At 42.6% G+C, this 23,701-nt stretch overlaps 1 long non-coding RNA gene across 1 annotated transcript; it reads left to right on the plus strand.

Annotated features, from left to right (window-relative positions):
- The first annotated feature begins 640 nt into the window (after positions 1–640).
- On the plus strand, positions 641–22,270 carry LOC138751476 (uncharacterized). The gene is made up of 3 exons (XR_011349970.1): positions 641–973; positions 20,858–20,933; positions 21,988–22,270. It is a non-coding gene; the product is annotated as an uncharacterized lncRNA (long non-coding RNA).
- Positions 22,271–23,701: the final 1,431 nt, after the last annotated feature.

Raw genomic sequence — 23,701 nt, forward strand, 5'->3', positions numbered from 1 at the left:
TGGCGCTGGCTCGGATACTTCTCTTTCCCAATGGGAGCAGCTGAAAGATGCTATGTGCAGGATGGAATGGGTCATCAATGATTCTGCACACCCCTTTCAGACAATGATCCCAGTAGGTCACATCAATAGGGGGAGAGAGACTCCTGTGATCCTCTCTGCCACTCTTATGGTCCTGTGGGTTGACCTCTGATTCATTTCTCTGCAGCAACTGTACAACACTGCAAAGCAGCTGACCAGAATACTCTCGATAGAGCTCCTGAAGAAGATTGACATGATGGCCGGTAACCTTGCCCTCTTCAGTATTATCAGGGAGTACATTTGCTGATCTGCCTTCCTGTCAAATGAGGAGATATTGTGTGTCCATGACAGGTTACTAGTTAAGTCGATTCTAAGGAACTTGGTGTTCTCTACTGTCTCCACTACATGTTTAGTGGAAGATGGTCTTTCCTGGTCGTCCTGAAGTCCACAATAATCTCCTTTGCTTTGTCCATGTTGAGACTCAGGTTGTTACTCTTGTAGCATATCACAAGATTTTTCAGCTCTTCCCGGTCATTGCTTTTGCTGATGAGGCTAACTATTGTTTTGTCATTTACAAATTTGATGACACTGTTGGAGCTGGATTTGGCAAAGCAGTTGTGAGCCAGAAGTATGAACAGAAGCAGGCTGAGCATACAGACCTTGGGTGCACCAATGCTCAACATGACGGTGTTCAACATTCTGATACTGACCTGGACAGGCTGTGATCTTACCATTAGGAAGTTGAGAATCCAGTACAGAGAGGGCAGTTGAGCCCCATTCGAGGACAACTTTTCTACCAGCCTCTTGGGAATGATTGTATCAAATGCGAACAGCAACCTGGCATATGAGGTGTAATTCTCCAAGTGGGTCAGGACGGAGTGAAAGGACCAGGCTATAGCATCCTCAGTGGAACAGTTTCTTCGATAAACAAATTGAAATCGGTCATCTGTGGGAGGTATGCTTTGATGTGTTCCATCACCAGATGCTCAAAGCATTTCATAATAGTGGAGGTCAGTGCCACGGGGCGGTAGTAATTAAGACCTGCTATTGTCACCCTTTTGGCCACCGAGATGATGGTAACTGGAACAGTTATTCCCAACTAACTTCCACTAGCTTCTGTGTAATCCTGTCTTATTTTGCCCTCCCCAATGTATTCTTCTAGAAGCTTATCCTTGCTCATAAGTGTCTTGAAAATTAAGAAAGTGTAATAATTATAATTAACTGAAATTATCATCTGGCAGGGCTCATTTGCCCATATATGGTCTAGAATGGGCCCTTCCTGGTTGGGATATTTACATGCTGCTTCAAGAAACTCTCCTTGGCACACTTAACATATACTGCCCCAACTGGCTCTGGCACAAACAATGTCCCAGTCAATGTTGGGGAAGTTAAAGTCTTGTAATATGAGAATCTTGTTGCTTTTCCAACTTTCCATGATCTGTCTACATATTTGGGCAGCTTAGTTAGTGCCATGCTATTACAGTGCTAACGATCAGGGTTGGAATCTGGTGCTATCTTTAAGGAGTTTGTTCTCCCGTTGACTCTATGGGTTTCATCTGCGTGTTCTGGTTTCTCCTCTCATCCTCCAAAAATTTAGTTAATTGGTATATTTGGGAAGCTCAGGTTTGTGGGTTGGATGCAAGCTAAATAAAAGTCAGAAATCAGTGGAGACTTTATACACACATCTGTTTGAATTCATGATGGAAGCAGAGGGAAACCAAGACCTAATGTCAGTGAGGAAATATCAGAGAAATATTACTGTAAAAATTAAGAACCGACAAATCCTGTGGATTTAGTGATCCGCACTCTAGTTTTAAGAGATATTTACAAAGATAACAAAGGCTTAAGTTTTCATCCAGAACTCTTGTGTTTTAAAATGATCCCCACAGATTTCTAAGTCATATATATAAAACATTCAAGAAAGAACACAAAGAACCATCGACAATAAGCATGACAACAGTGCAAAAAAACTAATATAGGAAAATAGATCTAACAAAAAAAAAGATTAGACAAAAGTCAACAAATTTAAGAAAGAGAATTATTTTGATAGCAGGCAGATTTAAAAAAAAATTAAATTCAGTATTATTGCTTTGAAGAGCTCTAAAACACAGAAACAGGCTCTTCAGCCAAATGGTCCACGTCGACCAAGTTGTCAACCTAAACGAGTCCCAGTTGCCCTAATTTGGCCATAACTCTCAAAACCTTTCCAATCCAGGTCCTTTCTCAAGGTCTTTTGAATGTTCCTGCTTCAAGCAATTCCTCTGGCAGTTCATTCCCTATACCCACCATTCTCTGTATGAAAAAGGTGCCCCTCAAGTTCCTTTTAAATCATTCTCCTCTCACCTCATGAATTTGAAACAATCATTCAGATAATGCATCTGTATGGCAAAAATGGGGAGAGTTGTTACAGAACCATTCCCTTTAAACATTTGATTTATCTAAACCTCCAATCTTGATGATAATACTGAATTCTTTGTCAACATGATTTAATAAAATTGTGTAATGTATTAAAAAGTGGTATCATGTAAAATTAGGGCTCATGAATTTGGAAATTGTTCAACAGGTAGACAACAGAAAATAGGAACAAGTTTTTGGGGGGGTTTTGAAGGCTATAAACAGCAAAATTACCACAAGGGTCAGCTTTTTTAACTCTAATATAGCATGTATGTCAACAGCTTGGATGAGGTTATGGAATGTAATTTATGCATTATATATTATTATAGAGCTAAATGGTCACAAACCATATTGAAATTAGGTGCTTCAAGCAAGAATAAGAAAATAAAAGCAAATAGCATGTGACATTTTATTACAGAGGGTTATTCCAGAGGGGCAGTGTAATGACTTTTTGAAACCTTTGCAAAATTTGGGCCCCATGTCTGTGGTTGAGTACATCTACCACCAGAAAATGATGGGGATCAAGAGTCTTATTGGTTGATGCTAGAATAACAATCTTGCTCTCACCATCAACAAGATCAAGGAGCTTATTGTGGACTTTACAAAGGAGGAGCTCATGGACCATGTGTCTGTCTTAATTGACGGGATGGTGGTGAAGAAGATCAGTTCTTTCAAGTTTCTAGGTGTCCATATATCAGAAACCTTTCCTGAAGTTGCACACCAAGTTAATGATGAAGAAGGGACACCATTGTCTCTACTTTCTAAGAAATCAAAGGAGGTCTGGCAGGTTGTTGAACTACTCCATAGTGTTGGAAGTAAACTATTTGCATCATAGCCTGATTTGAAAATTGGAGTTCTCCTGGAATACAGAAGCTAAAGAAAGTGGCAAATCTAACCAAGTGCGCATGGCCCTAAATTTGATTGATTCAAAACATTTGTGTGGGACTGCCCAAGAAGGCAGATGACAACACAGAAGACCCCCAATCTGCTGGCTGCAATCTGTTCTCACTGCCACCTTCAGGCAGAAAGTAGAAAAGTCTAAAATCTAGTACCTCTACATCTGAGAATATTGTTTATTCAAGAACCGACCTAACCCATCTGTATCCATTATTGAAATGTTACATTTTTTTGCTCGAACCACGACTATGAATATTTAATTAGCAATCCTTTTTCTGTTTTATGGCATGTTGTAATCATTCATTTTAGAATATTGAAGTTGCATACCCATTTTGCTGTATAAAGAATATCAATCCCTCTGTACATTGTTTATATGACAATAAATTCTCATACCATCTATATCTTAAAGGGATTTGCTGGACTGTTTTCCTTAATAAAATAATTTTCTACCACAGGTGATTGGGTAGTCTAAATTGAAAAAAATACTTAAAGGGACGTGAAAGAGCATAAGAGAAGAGTTGAGCTTCTATTAGCTGGGAAGTATTGAACGAGGAGTTTTATACTGGGCAGACAATCAATGATAAAGGCTTATTGGAATTCTACAAAGGTTTTAAAAAGTCCAGTTGTTCAAACATCTGGAACATTAAGAACCAAATACATGGAAGTGGCAAGTGTTGCTGTGGACCAATAATTATTACTGATTCTTTTATAATGTTAGTATCAGCTTAATGGAAAAATCATGCTGTGATATCCATTTATTGGAAATTATTGGGTCTTGAGCTTCAGCTGGCATTTAAATTAGAGGAGGCAGAACGGTTATTTAAGGTGGTCTCAGTTGCAAAGTGTGGTCAGTAGTCATGATAAGACTCACCCCACCCATTTTTCCATCAACATTTTCCCAATTTAGGGTAGAAGAGGAAAATACTATTCTGCATTGAGTAAGGATATAGAACAGGGGTCCCCAAACTTTTTAGACCATCAACCCCCTTCAGGGACTACATGGTCCCTCATTGATCCCCAGGCATGGAATCCTGGTGCTGGATGGGGGTGGGGGGTGGAAGGGGTGCTGGACCAGGGGAGGGGGTGTGTGGAGGTGGTGGAGGGTGGCCAGAAGTTTGATTTTTGCCTGATAGTATGGCTTCTGTCTGGCGCCACCTTGAGCCAGAAATTAATTTGTCCTCCATTTGAGGGTGTAGGCTCTACACAAATTAAGGGGGAAAAAAAGGGCTCTTCCATGTTAAATGCAAGATCCCAGGGTCTGCAGGCCATGCACGACCATGTATCTTCTTGCGCCCATGCACATTGAGAGGAAAGCTTGATGACAGTGTTTGAAGTTTCAAGATAGGCAAGCCTCCTCCGTCCAGCCGGGGTGGGGGGTTTGAGGGGTGGCTATGTTATTTTGAATCAATCCCCCCCCCCAGGGTTAATCATTCCCTTTTGACCCCTCTGGCATTTATCAACCCCTGGGGGGGTTGATATCAACCACTTTGGGGACCCCTAGAATAGAACAGCTCAGTCATTTCAGTCTATGGCAGCTCGAAGCTGAATTGGGAAAGTGGAGCAGTCAAGAAAGCACTTCTGGTTAATATGCATTTGAAGATGTGTAGAGGGACTTAGATGTTCCGTTCAATGCTCCCGAGACCAAATCTTGGAATACTTGATGCTAACACTATGGATTCAAAGGGACAATTTTTGTAAAAAAATAAAACCCTAAATTTTAAGCCCATGCGTCTCACCCAATCAAGATTTTGTGGTCATAAAAAGGAGCTCATATTCACATAGATTGCTTCATAACCAACAAAATATTTTGAAGCCTTATTGTTATTTTAATATAGGAAAACATGACAATCAATTTCATGCATCAAAATCACAACCAAGAGACGATTAGATAAGTGATTTTGGTGAAATTGGCTGGGATACCCAATGGCCATAACAATGGGTGATCTATCTTGCCTTGACACACAGTCTTTATTCCTGTGGTCTCATTTATCTTGTTAATTGAACAAGTTCTCAGATAATGAAATTAAATGAAACTAATAATGACAAGCATACCCTTTTGCAAGTAAATTTCTCTTTGATGGTGAAAGGCTTTTAGTCCATAAATATGCAGATTCTTCTTTACCAGACCAAAGAACCATATGGCTAGTTCTACTTGACATGTTTTTTTTTTTAAATAATTTATATTAAAATGAATCTGTGTTATATTCAGCTTTCAGCTCCTTTACATTTTCAAAATAACACTTGCAAGGGACACATGCATTCTTTTTTTTTTACTGTCATTCTATATTTAGCTCCTTTTTCTAATATTCATTCTGCAGTGTGCCAATTATTGTATTATGGCAGCAGGGCAGATTTACAGTCTGAATAGTTTTACTTTCATCAATGTATTTGCTGTTCCATCCGTGTTCTATTACAAGGTGCAATCATTTTGAATCATCAAACTGCAACATAACAATTCCTCAATCTTCCTTCATACATTTTAAAATGAACAAGTCTGATACAATGAAAGAGCAGATTGCTGTTAAGAACACTTGAACCAACACATCATCAAAAGAAATCATCGGTTGAGAAATAGCCAGTTGGTTCAAAAAGCCCACTCTGCTTTTGGCCTTGTGCAACCTGCTTCAACTTCACATGGTCATTTAAGATTAAGTGATATCCATGAAAGCAAATAAATAAATGTAATATCTCTCCATTCCCATCTAGCTAGCTGCACAGATAAACTTCTCATCTTCCTGTGTCCATTGGCACAAGAACTACTCAAGCCTGTATTTATCTCTATAACTTTTCATCTGGTTTCTAGGTGAAGAATTACACCAAACAGAAAAATTCTAACCATCTACTCTTGATCTTGTGGTCTTTTCCAACCACAAACCAAGCTACTGCAAGAACAAGCCAGAGAATGGGCATCTTGCAGTCAGTGGTTCATCTGCTGCCTTCCTAAAGTTAATCTACCATCTACACAATACAGTAGAGTGTTGAAATAGCTTGTAGTTTCTTGGAAAAATGCAACTCCAACAGCTTTCAAAAACTTTGACTTCATTTTGAAATGGTCTGTTCACTTAATCGGCATAAAATTTACCTCCCTGAATTTTGGCTGTCTATCAATTGCACACTAAGTCTGAAATGCAAGGCAAAGACTTGGTGTCCTTTTGCAGCATATCTCAAACCTGTAACTCTACCTCTTTAAAGGATAGGGAAACAGGAAATTGGATTAGGAATAAAGGCACAAACTACTTTGATTTGAAGATATCAGTTATTCCTGTAAATTCCTCCATAACATTTCCCATGAGGGCATTGACAATCAAAAGGCACCTCAATATGCGCTTTTCAAGGGAAGTCAGGAGAATAAATATTTTCCTTACTAGAGCAAGGAAATCCCCTTGCTGACCACAAAGAATGCCATTATAAGTTTTAGATCCACCAGACAAACTAGGTTGTCATGTTGTAATGCCACATGTGAAAGACTGCATCAGTAATAGTGCAAAGTATTACACTGGAGTGCCAATTTAGATTAAACATTCATTCCTATATGGGAATTGAATCATTAACTCCTGATCACAGACCCAGATCAAATACAACAGATCAATTTTGTATATTGATGGGTTTATTTCCTGTGAACCCATGTCAATACTCATCTTAACTATCAAGGGAAAGAAGCAAGTCTACATTTTTGTCAGTGGAGACTCAAGCTGTGAGGTTCATTATGGAAACCAGAAATTAGATTTTGATCAGTTTGGAATCCAAATGAATCCCCAGCTACCCCTGTCAACTTATGACCTTAAACTCCCCATCTATAACTACCCATTAACCCACAGCATCAGACTGTGTCACGTTTGGATACCTTCAAAACCAAGATAGTCAAGATTTTAAAGCCTAGAAGGTTAAATTTCTGTTTCATCTTTCATTATTCTCAGTGAGCTTCAAAAACCATATTTTCCGTTCAAGTGCCAATAGATATCTATGTGGAAAAACAAAACATCAGCATTCCTATGTTTTGTATCAATGAAGCCAGATATCCATTTCAGGAGTTGGATGTATACAGAGATTATTCTCAAATTTATCTCCCTCTTATGGTGGTTTTTGTTGGGGTTCCAACTCGCAGGTGGGAACAAATCCCAGAACTTCTGTTAGGCAGCCTGAAGGGAATAGAAAGAGCCACAACATTAAAACCCAATCCTATCCACACCAACATAGTAAGTGAATAATGCCTGCATGTGAATTTTTTTAAAACCAAGTCACTGCATCTCACTTTTTAAAACTACCATTGTTTTATTTGAAAATTCAAGTCTACATGAATGGAACTGAAATAAAGAAAATACAAGAGTGATATTTTTAATTTTTGAGGCTCATTCATTCATTTGTGGTATGACGGTGTAGGTTGCAATGCCAAGATTTAATCCCCCATCTCCAAATGAATTTGTGAAACTGAAATAGAGAGTCACCTTTTTGAATATTGTCAGTCACTCTGGTGTTGCGGGATACAGACTTCAAGGTTTAAGAGACAGAATTGGTGAAAGGCCAGTGATCTTTTTCCAAATCAAAATGATGTGTGACATCATCCAATGTGATGGTGGTCCAATGCACTTGTAGCCGTCACCCTCCACGTGACAGTGGCTATGGGTTTGAGGAAGCAACTTCGGTACATTTTGTAAATGGCACACTTTGAAATCATGCTGTGCTTGTTCATGAGAGAATACATGTTGAAAGAAATGGACAGTTGTAAATCAAGTCTGCTATTTTTTACTGGATAGTTTATTGAGCTTCATTGGAGCAGTATTCATCCAGATTTGTAAATCTCGTTCAATCATACTCTTGACTTTTACATTGTAGTTGACAGAATGGCTGAGTATGATCAGGAAGGGAATCATTCATTGCAGAAAATCCAGTCTTTGATCTGTTTTTCGATTAAATATTTACACAGTTGGACCAATTAATTTCTGTTTGATGGTAACTCCCCTGCTCTTCTTCCCAGCCCCTCTCCCCATTTGTTACAGGCCTGTAAGGGAGAGGGGACTATGATGTGAATGAGACTTTGTCATCCACTTAAATGGCAGAATTCTCAATATCAAATAGTATTCCTTGTCTCAATGTTATTCATGTTTTCTGTAAACTGTCATGGCCTACTTCATTTTGTAAGGAGTACCAAACAGAAATTAACATTCTGTAGTGATAATCCAACACCAGTACTCCTAATCTTAAATGGAAGGAAAGTTATTAATAAAGTAGTTAAGGAGAGTTAGACGTGGGACTCACATTGAAACTGCGGGAATGCACTGGGGTTGAGAAGCTTGATCTTGAACAACCAAATCAGTAGCGAGCCTTCCCTCTGATTCTCCTTTAATTCAGTCTTCACACAGCATATCAAAGCCATTCTTGGCCAAATGCCACCTTTACTTCAGAGGCAGTCACCTTTGCTTCAACTCAGGAATCAGTTCTTTCATCCACACTTGCACCAAGGCTGCAAAAATAGTCAAAGCGTACAACAAACCTCAAGATGCTGCAGAGTATTTTTCATACTTGTTCCAAAGTTCTTTTGTTGGAACAACCCATCTCCACCATGTCATGCTTCTGCACAAAATGTGGCGTTCCACTATTGCACTCTTTTCAGGATGCTCATCGCATTGTCTCTGAACCCAGGTGCACAGGCTCCCAGCATTAATCACCTATCTTACCAGAACCAATAGTCAATTAAAATAACCCCAGATTCAATTGTCCTGGTATTGTAGAAATTACACTGAATTACTTGAAATTCAATTTAAACTTACTTGATTGATCATCCCTTCATAAGGAAGATGTATGACCACTGGTCAATGGAAACCATACAGATGTGATGTGATCTGCTGCAAGAGTTAATCAATTGAAAACAACGGCCAATTAAAAAGAAAAGTCATAACCATTAAAAAAAAGTTACTAGTTTAGCTCTGCTTTATGACAGACACATTTAAAAAGCCAATTCATCTCGCAAACCACTCACCTTTGCATTGCAAGGGCATGCCCTGCTTACACTCTATTATGTGGCTTCTTTGTTCTGAACCTTGGGAGATTTTAGGTTAGTACTTACACCATTAAGACAGGATCGGAAACTTTGCTGTAATGTTACCTCAACAGGCACATCTGCATGCATTGTTTCAATTGCAGCTTTCACATTTTTGTTTTTTTTTTCCATTTTACCTTGTGTCAAAGAAGGCCATTCTGCCCATTGAGTGTCTGTTGGTCTCAGAACAATCACATTCTCACACTTAATTTCACTGCTTCAGAGGCCAATCGACACCCTGATTCTCTGACCAGCCTCCTGCATCAGAAGTAATTTACAGAAGCACATTAATTGACCAACCCTCACATATTTTGGATGAAACGGGAGCACCCAAATATGTTTCTGTAGGTTTTCATTCATTTGTACCCCAAATACCTGCTGTAACCTTTTCTGCTTTGAGCAATGGTTTCTCCGTGGGTCAGCTAGTTAAATAAGTAAATACAAATTAAAAAAAATGATAGAACCCAAGGATGCTATTGCTCATAACATAGGAAGGACAGAATAAGCAAAATTCCTGTTTTTGATCACAACTAAGTACAAGTGAGCCCTTCATCACCTGAGGGTGGGGTGTGTGGGGTGGGGGAGATGCTGTGTGTTTCTATAAATGATTTGCATCATGATTTTTTTGCATCAAGAAGTGTGAACTGGAATCAAATGGTTCATAAATTCCTTGAGCACAAATATTTTGACAGTGATTTATGAATTCTGAGGGCAGATTTCCATTACCTAAGCTGCTCTCACACAGGGATCACCTGTAATCCATTTGGAAATTAGACTAAGACTTTCTTGATTGGCTAATAGCTAACCAATCAGGGAAAATTACAAAAATATTTTTTGCATTATTTGGTTTCCTAAGATTTACAAAACTTCCTCATACTTAACAAAATTAATCACCAAAAAGTCAATCCATTCATGACTTTCAAATTACTAACAGTGGTATATTGTTTTTCTTTGTAAGAAAGATATGTCACTTCAGGTTTGAGTGACAATTCTTGTCCCATCATCCTATCATCTTTTTTCAAACTTCTTTATGACTTTTAACATCCCCAATTCTGCAGTTCCACCTGGCCACCAAAAGCTCTCAATAAAAGGTGTTATTTTGTACATTTCACTTTCTTCATTTCATCTTTGACAAATTACCTCTTGAATTTCCTGTGTAAATCCCTCTGCTTCTCTTCCAATTCTAAGAAAACCCTTAAAAGTTATGTCAGAACCCAAATATTCACCACCACTGTTATTTAAGTTTTGTTCGCTAGAGTTGTCGCATTCATTCTAAATGTCCAGGGAAAAGCTTATCCCAACATTCGCATCCTGAAATGAATCCCAGCTTCCTGGTCACTGCATGTTGAAGAGTTAAAAAAGAACAGGTGAACTTATCTGCCTACAAATCAATAGCTCATTGAATAGAAAATCAACAGGTTCAATGTTATATATTTTGATAAACTAAAAAAGTATTCTTGCTCCTTGGTGTTTGAAGTTCCACCTAATATTCCTGTACTGCAAAATTAAATTACTTATTAACAAATTTGGTTCTTGGTCTTTGAAAAAGTCTTTATTCCAATTGAGACTTTGTTTTACGGTTCTTTTTTGTTCTTTTTTTTTAATAGATTTGTTCTGAAAACACTTACTTTTACATTATTCTCAATAACCACTTGAACCAACAGAACAATCAAGTAGATCCTCAATTTTTTAATAATGTATTTCAAAGCCAGTATGATTGTGAGAAAAAATGTAACCTTGGATTGTTTTGTTTTATTTGATTGATAGAGATAGATTACTTTGATTAATTAACAATAATTTTATTGTTATATCATATTATAGAGTTGAAAGTAAATAAACAAGATGACCCTTGTTTAATTCACCTTCTTTTGGAGGAAATGTTCAAATTCAGGGAAGGAGAATGAATTTCCCCTCATTATTTTATTTATAATGATGTATCCAAGAGTCTCTGAGTGTGGTGAATGTCTGCCAAGCTGCCTGTCCCCGCTTTGGTGAGCCTTGCTGTACTAACATTGGCTGTGCATTATCTCTACTGTTAAGGACACTCCCCTTGGATATAACTGTATATGCATCTATTGTCTTTCATTATTGTACCATGAGTTTCTGCTAATAAAAGCCATGATTATTGTTTGACCACATCGACTTTGTCTACTTCACCAATTGGCACTTCAATTTTATTAGCAGAAATGGATGCAGCACTCAAGCCAGAGCGGCTGATAATCGACCAGTCTGCCCCGAGGGCCAGAGAAATTTTCAACCACTGGATTGCTTGTTTCGATTACTACATCGCTCGAAACAAGGTGGTCAATGAGGCGATACGGTGGGGCCTCCTGAACTCTCTGCTGGGTGAGGTCCCTTTCACCTTAACGCAAGGAGCTACCACTCTGGCTATAGCCTGGGAATGTCTGACAGCTTACTTTGCAGCACCACGAAATGTGATGCTTGCTCGACACCAGTTGCTGACTCGACACCAGAAACCCGGGGAAAGTGATGCTGGCCCTCGACTCACTGGCAAACGAATGTAATGTCAGGGCAGTCAATGTGCAACAACATCGTAATACCTTGAAGCTGGATGCTTTTGTCAACTGGATTGACTCCAGTTACATCAGACAGAGGCTGGTCGAGACGGAGCCCTTAACCTACGACCGGGCAGTCACTCTAGCCAAAATACTGAGAAGTGCCATGCGGTCCAGTGAAATGCTAGAAACCAAAAAGGAAACATCCAGGAGTGCTGGAACCCCGAAGGAAAGAAAAGGGCGAACTCCTGAAAAATGCTACTTCTGTGATAAGAGCTGGAACCCCAGACAGAAGTGCCTGGTTCGATTTGCTGCCTGCAGCTATTGTGGGAAACTCGGCCACTTTGCTAAAGCGTGTAAGGGGAAAAGTACTCACACTGATAAGAAGAAGAGAAGCACCAAGAAAATGTGTCCTGGAGCTGCAGGAATGGAAGACAACTGTGAAAAGGGGGAATCTTCAGACAAGCAGGCTGAATTGACTTCAAGTGATGGCGAGGTGAAATCCCCTGTGATAGCTCAATTGACTCCAAAGCTTGGGAGATGTTATGGACTGGAACGGTCGAGTATAAAAGGGAAAGTAAATGGTGAGACTCTTGATTGTCCAATAGACTCAGGGAGTACCGACAACTACATCAAAGTTGAGACCCAGAGATTGCTTAAAGAGGGAGTAATTGAACCCAGTAAGAGTCTGTGGCGAGCCCAGGTGGTAGTTGTGAAAAATCACACTAAGAAACGACTGGCTATTGACTACAGCCAGACAATCAACCGTTACACTAACCTGGATGCCTAACCCCTGCAACGCATCAATGAAATGATTAATCAGATAGCGCAATACAAAGTGTACTCCACTATTGACCTCAAGGCAGCTTATCACCAAATCACCATTAAAAAAAAGGAACGACCCTGTACTGACAATAACCACACCAGCAGTGCGAGTATAAGACAGCTTTAATAAACTAATGTGTACACTAAGAGGTCTTGTCTCTCTGCAAGACGAACCTGGAAGGCTAGACTGTAGCTCTGGACTGCTTTATATACAAGGTCACCGGGGTGACCCCTGGTGACCTAGTCTCTTTGGCTTGGCTTTGCGGACGAAGATTTATGGAGGGGGTAAAAGTCCACGTCAGCTGCAGACTCGTTTGTGGCTGACAAGTCCGATGCGGGACAGGCAGACACGATTGCAGCGGTTGCAGGGGAAAATTGGTTGGTTGGGGATGGGTGTTGGGTTTTTCCTCCTTTGCCTTTTGTCAGTGAGGTAGGCTCTGCGGTCTTCTTCAAAGGAGGTTGCTGCCCGCCAAACTGTGAGGCGCCAAGATGCACGGTTTGAGGCGATATCAGCCCACTGGCGGTGGTCAATGTGGCAGGCACCAAGAGATTTCTTTAGGCAGTCCTTGTACCTTTTCTTTGGTGCACCTCTGTCACGGTGGCCAGTGGAGAGCTCGCCATGTAACACGATCTTGGGAAGGCGATGGTCCTCCATTCTGGAGACGTGACCCATCCAGCGCAGCTGGATCTTCAGCAGCGTGGACTCGATGCTGTCGACCTCTGCCATCTCGAGTACTTCGACGTTAGGGATGTAAGCGCTCCAATGGATGTTGAGGATGGAGCGAAGACAACGCTGGTGGAAGCGTTCTAGGAGCCGTAGGTGGTGCCGGTAGAGGACCCATGATTCGGAGCTGAACAGGAGTGTGGGTATGACAACGGCTCTGTATACGCTTATCTTTGTGAGGTTTTTCAGTTGGTTGTTTTTCCAGACTCTTTTGTGTAGTCTTCCAAAGGCGCTATTTGCCTTGGCGAGTCTGTTGTCTATCTCATTGTCGATCCTTGCATCTGATGAAATGGTGCAGCCGAGATAGGTAAACTGGTTGACCGTTTTGAGTTTTGTGTGCCCGATGGAGATGTGGGGGGGCTGGTAATCATGGTGGGGAGCTGGCTGATGGAGGACCTCAGTTTTCTTCAGGCTGACTTCCAGGCCAAACATTTTGGCAGTTTCCGCAAAGCAGGACGTCAAGCGCTGAAGAGCTGGCTAATTACATATCACCACATTCACCTCCTCCAAAAAATTAATCCCCCCCCCCCCCACCCCGTCCTCCTTCCCTTGTTTGTAAGTTGTTTGTAAATTGTTCATGGCTTCCTTTGCCTTCTGGACCTCCTCGGTATTGGTATAGGGGTAGGGAGTGCGGTCTGCCTTTCAGCCTTTCTTGGTGGAGGTGTGGGAGTGGGAAGTACTAGATGGCCATGTGACTGAGTGGGCTGGGGATCCTGCTGCACTCCTTGTTGATCCGTAGACATCTGTGTTTCCTCCGCGTTGCTCACTCATCCAGCCGGCGCGAGATCCTTGGTGGCTACCGAGTCTTCTCTTCCATCTGGGAATGTGACAAAGGCATACTGAGTGTTCGCGTGCCTCAAGTCCACTTGATCCACCAGCGGGTCCACTTTGTGGCGTCTGCAATGCTTCCAGAGGAGAATAGGTCCCAGTATCATCATCCATTTAGTCAGCACTGTGCCCGTCGTGGCTTTCCTTGTGAAAGAAAAGATACAGTCATGTGGGGTCATGTTAGTGGCAGTACACAACAAAGAAAGTATAGAGTGTAGGGGTTCTGGCAACACTTCTTGCCATCTAGTAACAGGCAAGTCTTTTGCTTTTAAGGTCAAGAGGACCATTTTCCAGATAGTGGCATTTTCCCTTTCGACTTGTCCATTCCCCCTGAGATTGTAACATAGTGCGGCTGGTAGCAATCCCTCTCTCGTGCAGGTACTGCTGTACTTCTGCGCTCATGAATGCAACACCCCTGTCTGTGTGTATGTAGTTCGGGTACCCAAATATACTGAAGATGGGTTGGAGGCATTTTATAACAGTGGCTGCTGATACATCAGGACACAGGATTGTGAAGGGGAAACGGGAATATTCATCTATTATGCTTAGGAAATAGACATTTATATTATTGGATGGGAGTGGGCCTTTAAAATCAAGGCTGAGGCGCTCAGAAGTTTGGTAGCTTTTATCAACGTGGCTTTGTCTGGCCGGTAAAATTGCAGTTTGCATTCCGCACAGATGGGGCAGCTCTTGTTCACTGACCTCACTTCCTTTACCGAAAATGGGAGGTTTTGGGTTTTAATGAAGTGAAACAGTCTAGCGACCCCCGGGTGGCCCAGCTCATTGTGTAAGCTCTGCAACTGGGACGTGTGGTTAAGGATGGCACAATTGCCTCTGGACAGCGTGTCGGGGGGCTCGTTGAGTCTCCCGGGGCGGTATAGAATGTCGTAGTTAAATGTAGACAATTCTATCCGCCAGTGCAGGATTTTGTCGTTCTTAATTCTTCCTCCTGTTCTGGTCATCGAACATAAAAGCCACATATTGTTAGTCCATGACGAGGGTGAAGTGTTTGCATGCCAGATAATGTCACCCGTGCCTTATTTCTTCCACAATAGCTAGGGCCTCCTTCTCTACTGCTGAGTGTCTTACCTCTGACTCCTGTAGGGTTTGCGAGAAAAAGGCCACTGGTCGTCCGTCTTGGTTTAGGGTGGCTCTGGCATCTGTTTCTACTTGAAACAGGATCGACTCATCTATGGACCGCATGGTAGCTTTAGCGATATGGTCCCTAATGTCCCTGAATGCTCTGGTGGCTGCTGGGCACAGTGGGAAAACTGAGGCTTTTATAAGTGGGTGGGCCCTATCGGCGTAGTTGGGGACCAATTGGCCGTAATAAGCGAACACTCCCAAACACCTTTTTAGTGCTTTCAGCGTGTGTGGCACAGAGAGGTCTAGGAGAGACCGCATACAGGCTGGATCTGGGCTGATTTCTCCGTTCTGCACTATGTAGCCCAGGATTGGCAACTTCCTGGTGCTAAAGACTCATTTGTTCCTGTTGTATGTTAGGTTCCTTTCCTCGGCTGCCTGGAAGAAGCATTTTAAATTTGTGTCATGATCCTTCCGAGTGTGGCCACAGATTGTCACGTTGTCTAAGTAGGGGAACACCGCTTTCAGTTGGAACTCATCTACTATTCGGTCCATTTCTCTCTGAAACAGGGTCACTCCATTGGTGACACGGAAGGGGAGACGCAGAAATTGATACTGCCTGCGGTCTGCCTCAAATGCCATGTAAATGCGATCGCTGTTTCTAATGAGCAGTTGGTGGTATGCTGCCTTCAGGTCTACGGTGGAGAACACTTTATACTGCGCAATGTTGTTGACCATGTCTGCTATGCGTGGCAGGGGGTAGGCATCTAGTTGTGTAAATTTGTTGATTATCTGGCTGTAATCCACTACCATGCGCAGTTTTTCTCCTGACTTTACTACAACCACCTGGGCTCTCCAGGGGCTGGTGCTCAGCTCTATGATGCCCTTCTGTAGTAGCCTGCGGACCTCTGTCCTAATGAAGACTCTGTCCCTCAGGCTGTACCTCCTGCTCTTTGTGGCTGTTGGTGTGCATTCTGGGATCAGGTGTGTGAACAGCGGAGGGGGTTCTATGTTCAGGACAGACAGGCTGCAGAGTTGTTTCTTCATAAGGCATAGTGGGAGGTGAGGCCTGTTGTGCACTATTGTAATGCTTTCTAACTGGCACTGAAAATCTAACCCCAATAGTACCGGGGCACAGAGGTGAGGGAGTACTAGTAATTTGAACCCTTCATACTTTGTGCCCTGGATTTCTAGAGTAACCCTGCAAAACTGTTTTACCTCAGCCGCAAGGCTGCTGGCTGCTAACAGGATCTGGTGCTCACTCAGGCATGTGGGGAGGGCAAGGCGGTTGACTAACCCCTGGTCAATAAAACTTTCAGTGCTTCCACTATCTATTAAGCAATTTACCTTCACATCATTAATCTTGATGCACACAGTGGCATCAGATAAATTGTGTGGACTCGCCTGATTCATGCGTAGGGAAGCAAGTCCTTCGTGTCCTTCCATCTGATAGTACTCAGTGTCATATTCATCTCCTGAAGACTGTGTCCTCTGCTCTGTAGCATTTGTCCAAGATGGCCGGCTACACATGGCATTCTTCTTCTTCTGTTTGTCTGTGGAGAAAGAAGAGCTTTCCCCACCTCTCATTAGCATGAGAATGGGCCTTGGCTGTGGCCTTGGGGGTTCTGCAGACTTTTGCATAATGCCCACGTTTTCCACAGTTGGAACAGACATTTTCTCTGGCAGGGCAGAGGGCTCTGGGGTGCTTTCTTTGACCACAGAAAAAGCACTTGGGACCCTCAAGGTGTGCTGCTGCTGTGAATTCCTGTGAGGCAGCATACTTTTCTTTTCGTGGGGCTAGAGTCCAGCAGTGTGACATTTGTCCCAGCCCCAGGGTCCTGTGAGTACTCCTCCAATTCTTTCCTGCTGCTTTCTAAAGCTTCTGCAGTAGTCTCTGCCTCATCTAGCCCCACCATTCCTTTCTCCAGCAATCGATGTCTCTTATGCCCGCAACAATTCTGTCCCTAATGAGGTCCTCCGCAGACTCCTGAGCTGTTTCTGCTTTAAAGTTGCAGCCTCTCACCAGGTCTTTCAGAGAGAATATAAAGTCTCTGGCAGACTCCCCTACTTGTTGTGACCTGGTCATGAGCCTGTACCGGGAGTGGAGTTCGCTATGCCCCTCATTGTAATGCCTCTGTAAAATGCTCATTGCCTCTTGGTAGGACCTGGCATCCTGTATAAGGGAGTAAGGGTGGTCGCCCAGCTGCGCTAACAGAAGCATTAATAGCTCTTTATCCGATGCCTCAGCACCCTCCATGTAATTCAGAAAGCATCTCTGCCAGCGGCCAAAGTGCATGCCGGCTCCGGGATTTCTGGGGTCGAGCTCCATCCTGTCTGGTCGCAGCACATGGCTAAGCCGTAGTCTCTGGTCCCTTAGGCGGACCCTGGGGTACTGGGAGCTGGTGATAGAGCCTCTGTGGAGCTTGTGTCTGCTGGAGGAGTAACCTGGGTGCTTGGGGCTGTTGGCTGAGTCTCTGACTTTGGAACATTTGCAGTGGGCTTAGAGGGGATCCCAGCTGTAGCGTCAGGTCTCCGTGGTACTGGGGAAACTGCTGCTGGGGGAGTGATGATAGCGGTGTCTGCTTTCCCTGGCTCTGGAGTGGTTGGGAATTCTGCACATACGTGACGATTGGGAACACGACTTATGGAGATCCTTCCACCCGCGCTTGTAATGGCACCTTTCTGATCGGACCAGGGTTTAGGATTAGCGGCGCCTATACTGGTGAACTCATGGGCAGGCAGGGCTCTTGGCTATTTCTTACCTGCCCTATCATACTTCTGTGGTCTTCCCTGCATTCCACCACGATTCCAGTACAGCGGTCCCTCGCCGTCTCTGTCCTCAGATGCACATGCATGCTAGTCGTCCCCGGATTTCATTCCTCAGGAAGAATCTCCAGGTGGTTAGTGTTGGAATCTAGGGGTTAAAACATTATGAAAGAAATGATTAATTAATAAGTGTATATTTACTGCATGGTTCAGGGAAAAAGGAATGTGATTAAGTGGCAATCACAGCATGGAGCAAAGTTGGCTGAGCAAAATTGTCTGCTCCCAAATACAGGGAGAGGAAATGCATAAAACGATTTAGGAGGAATGCTCAAACTGAAGGAGGTGGTGAGTAGCACAGGAGACACAGGCCAGACCAGTCAAAGAATGGCCTGCAAGGAACAAAGGGAATGGAAAACCAGTCTAGGAGGAAGATTAAGGCATGAGGAGGTGTTAAAGAGAACAGCAGAAATTGACCAAGGAACAGTATGGTGATTAGAAATATCTGGGGATGAATTAATTTCTGATCAAAACAACAGGATAGTCTGGCCTGGAGGATTAAGATGGGAGCGCTACACCCCAGATATCTGCAAAACAGGAGATGACTTGTGATAAACCTTATGCAAAGAGATCTAGCAAAGGAAGACAACTTTTGTTCTGAATGATAAGGTTGATCTATATAAACTGAGCCAACTGGACAATAGGAGTCAGTCTTGGGGAATAGCTCACTGTGCAGGTGACCTATGAACTAACGACTGACCCAGAGCTCTGTTAACCTTTATTCTTGTGCTGTGTAATAAATTGACTGTTGAACCGAATACCTTCTCCTATCACTTTATTCAACGAGCACGCTGGACTCAGACGACACATAAACTAAATTGAGGGTAAGGTAGAGCCAGAGTCTGACATTAGGAATGCGCATTGGAGCAGAAGCAGCTTCCACCCTAGTAGCTATCATATTAGTTTATTAAATTGTACTGACAATAACCACACCAGCAGTGCGAGCATAAGACAGCTTTAATAAACTAATATGTACACTAAGTGGTCTTGTCTTTCTGCAAGATGAACCTGGGAGGCTAGATTGTAGCTATGGATTGCTTTATATACAAGGTCACTGGGATGAACCCTGGTGACCTAGTGGTGTAATTATATATCACCACAGACCCTATACAGCCTTTGAGGCTGATGGGGGGGATATACCGGTTGAAAAGGGTACCTTTTGGAGTCAATAATAGTGTGACAGTGTTTCAGAGGAAAATGGATAAGATTGTTAGGACGTATGAGTTACAGGATACATTTCCCTATCTGGATAATGATAATTATCTGAATAATCTGTGGGAAAACACAGGCTGAGCATGACAACAATTTAAAGAAATTTTTAGCAACAGCTAAAGAACTCAACCTTACATTTAACGAGGGCAAATGTGTGTTCAATGTGACAGAGCTACCCATTCTGGGCTACATTGTCTGCAAGGGTGAAATCCACCCCGACCCAGAAAGAATGGCCCCCCTTAAGAAGTTACGACCCTCAAACTCAATAAAAGCCCTTAAAAGATGTATGAGATTCTTTTCCTACTACTGCAAATGGGTTCAGGACTACACCACAAAGGCACGTCGTCTGTTTGACACTAAATCTTTTCCTCTCTCTCCAATGGCCTTGAAAGCTTTCGAGAGAATTAAAGCTGATATTGCCAAAGCTGCACTCTCATCCATTGACGAGGATGTCCCATTCCAAGTGAAAACTGATGCCTCAGATTGTGCTTTGGCAGGAACCCTTAATCAAAGGGGCAGACCTGTGGCATTCTTCTCCCGCACATTACGCAGACCTGAACATAAACATCCTGCCATTGAAAAAGAAGCCCAGGCTATTATTGAAGCTGTTCACTACTGGAGACACTTTCTAGCCAGCAGAAAATTTACTCTTGTCACTGATCAGAAATCTGTAGCCTACATGTTCAGTACTAAACACAAAAGTAAAATCAAGAATGATAAGATGGCACGCTGGCGAATAGAATTCTCAACTTATAATTATGAGATCCAGTACAGAACGGGCAGGTTAAATGATCCCTCTGACGCATTGTCACGGTCTGCTGCTGGTGCTCAGCTGAAGGGGCTAAAAGAGATCCATAGCTGACTGTGCCATCCAGGAGTCACGAGATTCTTCCACTACATAAGGGCTATCGACCTTCCTTACTCTCTGGAAGAAGTCAGGAAATTGACTAAAAGATGTCCTGTTTGCATAGAATGCAAACCGCAATACTTCAAAGGTCCAGAGGCCACTCTCATCAAGGCAAACCGACCTTTCGAGAGGATTAGCTTAGATTTTAAAGGGCCGTTACCTTCCAACAACAAAAATGTATATTTCCTTACTGTGATTGATGAATATTCCAGCTTTCCCTTTACGATACCCTGCCCTGATGTCTCGTCAGCGTCTGTCATTAAGTAACTTGACAGAATTTTTAGCATTTTTGGTTTTCCCAATTACATTCATACCGATAGAGGCTCAGCATTCATGATCACCGAACTGGGGCAAGCCCTGCTATGAAAGGGGATTTCCACCAGCCGTACCACGAGCTACAACCCACAGGGCAATGGGTAGGTTAAAAGGGCTAATGCTACAGTCTAGAAGACTGTTAGTCTTGCTTTAAAAACACATAGTTACCCTGTTACCTGGTGGCAGGAGGTGCTGCCTGAGGCACTACATTCTATTCGGTCTTTATTGTGTACTGAAATAAATCAAACACCTCATGAACGTATGTTTGCCTTTCCTAGGAAATCAGGAACTATGATGGATTGGCCAGCTTGTTTATCGGAGCACGGAACCGTGTTGCTGAAGGGCCATACTTGGGTGCGTAAAACAGATCCCCTAGTCCAACCAGTTCAGCTACTGCATACTAACCCCAACTATGCTCATGTTAAATTCCCAGTTGGGAGTACTGACACTGTACCCCTAAGAGATCTGGCCTTGCCTGGTTTGCCCCTTCCTCGCACCCCTACTCAGAGTGAGCTTGAGAGGTTGAACTCACCCCCCCCCCCCCCCCCCCACCCAGCCTGTGACACCTAGTAAGCTTTCAGATGACCATGCTGAGGCTCCATTACCTCACGCTGGTGATTCTGGAACAGGTCCAGAAGTCAATCCTTCCCACACTACAGACCCAGGACCTGTACCAATTCCCAAGGTTGCAAAGGAGCCACCTGTTGTGAGATGAAGCACCAAAATTTGTAAACAACCTGATAAGTTGACATATTCATAAAACATCTCATTATATTTGAATTGCTTGCTAGATACTGGTGTATTTTGGCTGTTATAGTATTCTCAAGGCCAAACATGGTATTCATGTATCGCTTGCTTCAGTCTTTCCTAGCAGCTGTCCTTTTGATTTTAACCCTTCTTCTGCCAGGGGGAGACTGTGGTGCATATCTGCCAAGCTGCCTGTCTCCCCTCTGGCGAGCCTTGCTGTACTAACATTGGCTGTGCATTATCTCTACTGTTAAGGACACTCCCCTTGGATATAACTGTATATCCATCTATTGTCTTTCATTATTGTACCATGAGTTTCTGCTAATAAAAGCCATGATTATTGTTTGACCACATCGTCTTTCTCTACTTCACCAACTGGCACTTCATTGAGGGAATTAATTGAATGTAAATAAACTTAAGAGTTAATTGATTAAAGAAAGAATTTATTTCTCTGTAGATTCACTGACTGTGCATTAAAGTTACAGCAGATGAATGGGACAATAGAAATTTGGACAAATGATGAAACTGGCTTTTTAGAAATATCTCTATTTACAGAGTTACACACTTATATGATAAAATATGTAATTAACTTCAGTGCATTGTGTGTGTGTGTACACACGTGCCTCTACTTATTTGACTTATGTATATCTCTACCTGTCAGAAGTCCAGGAATTCCCTTGGTAAATGGAAAGCAGAAGGATGGAACCCCATTGCTCAAGAAAATTCAAAGAACAATATAAAAAAAGTTGGAATTTTGGAGAAAATAAGGAAGAATTTAACATTTTTGAAAATCTCAAATAAGAATAACACATATTTTGACAGAGTCCTAGCATCCAAAAATTGATCCATTCTCCAAGAAAAATATGCTGGTGAAGAATTCTGGGTTGTGATCCATCAGGTAACCAGTGTAAGCATGGCTCCAAATACCTATTTGTAAAATGCCTCCCTGGATCTCATCTATCTCCTTTAGTATATCCATAAACCTATTTCTTTAATGGATCAGTGAGCCATCTATTAAAGGCTTTTGTCAAATTTATCTGCTAACATTCTATCTAGTGAGTTGCAATAGCCGCTTTCAGGTGCGTTCTCCGCCAAGAATGCACCTGCAGAAGTGGATGCAGACCTGTGGAATGGTTGTTCAGGTGGCAGCCCTAAAAGCATTGAGCTGTCCACCTGAAAGGGACAGCTGCAGGAGAGGCGCTTCGGACCACATTTCGGCTTCTGTCCCTTTTGGACACATGTGGGTTAAATAAATAAGTAGGTTATGTTGTACAATGCTTTTCTAGTGTTTACTGTCCAAGGACAGATATATTTCACTGGTAACACTGAGATTAAGAATTTCTCATGTAACAAACTTTCATTTCTATTGCATTCTTAACATTAGGCACTTTCAGGTGGCCAAAATACCCCGATATAAAGCCGTATATTCTACCCCTATGCGGCAGTCGGGAGGCCACCTGAAAGAGCAGGAGGCGCCTCTGAGGCGCACTTTCTAACCCTCCTTCGAGAGGGATAACTTTCTAACCCACCCTCCGCAGGGGTGGCCGGCACAGGACGCCAGGGTTGGGGCAGCTGACGTGGGTCGTCAGGGCTGGGGTGGCCAGCCACCCCTGCCCTGATGTCCCGTGCTGGTTGCCCCTACTCTGATGTCCCGCACCGGGGGGGCAGGGGCAGCGGGGAGGGGGGCTGTCAGGAGTTCACCAGCTGATTGCCATCCCCTTAGCAGCCACTTTCAGGCGCCTGCATTCAGGTGCCTAAGGGGACTTCAGTGCTCCGGCGATTATCCCTCTCGGACAAGGGTTAGAAAGTGCGCCTCAGAGGCGCCTGCTGCTCTTTCAGGTGGCCTCCTGACTGCCACGTAGGGGTAGAATATGCGGCTTTACATCGGCGTATTTTGGCCACCTGAAAATGCCTAATGTTAACAATGCAATAGAAATGAAAGTTTGTTATGTGAGAAATTGTTACTCTCAGTGCTACCAGTGAAATATATCTGTCCTTGGACAGTAAACACTAGAAAAGCATCAAACAACATAAACTACTTATTTATTTAACCCACATATTTGCATTTTATCAAAAGCTTAAGTTTGAAAAAAATCAACCAAAAATACATGAATATATTTATTCTAATGTTGAAAAACACACCTGTTTCAAATTCAGAAATATTACTCGGCTTTGGGGAATAACAATATTTTAAAAGGGCAAGAGGTTTGAATTACTTTGTTTCCACAACTTTCCTTTCAAGGACCTCACCATCTCCATTACTGTTACAAACAGTAAGAAAAAATACAATTTGCACTTGTACTTAAAACTTAAATGTGTAAATTGTCATGAAAACAGAGAGTTCAGCTAACTGACTCCGTTAATCAAAGTTAATG

The sequence above is a fragment of the Narcine bancroftii genome, chromosome 1, assembly GCF_036971445.1.
Source record: "Narcine bancroftii isolate sNarBan1 chromosome 1, sNarBan1.hap1, whole genome shotgun sequence".
Classification (NCBI taxonomy): Eukaryota; Metazoa; Chordata; class Chondrichthyes; order Torpediniformes; family Narcinidae; genus Narcine; species Narcine bancroftii.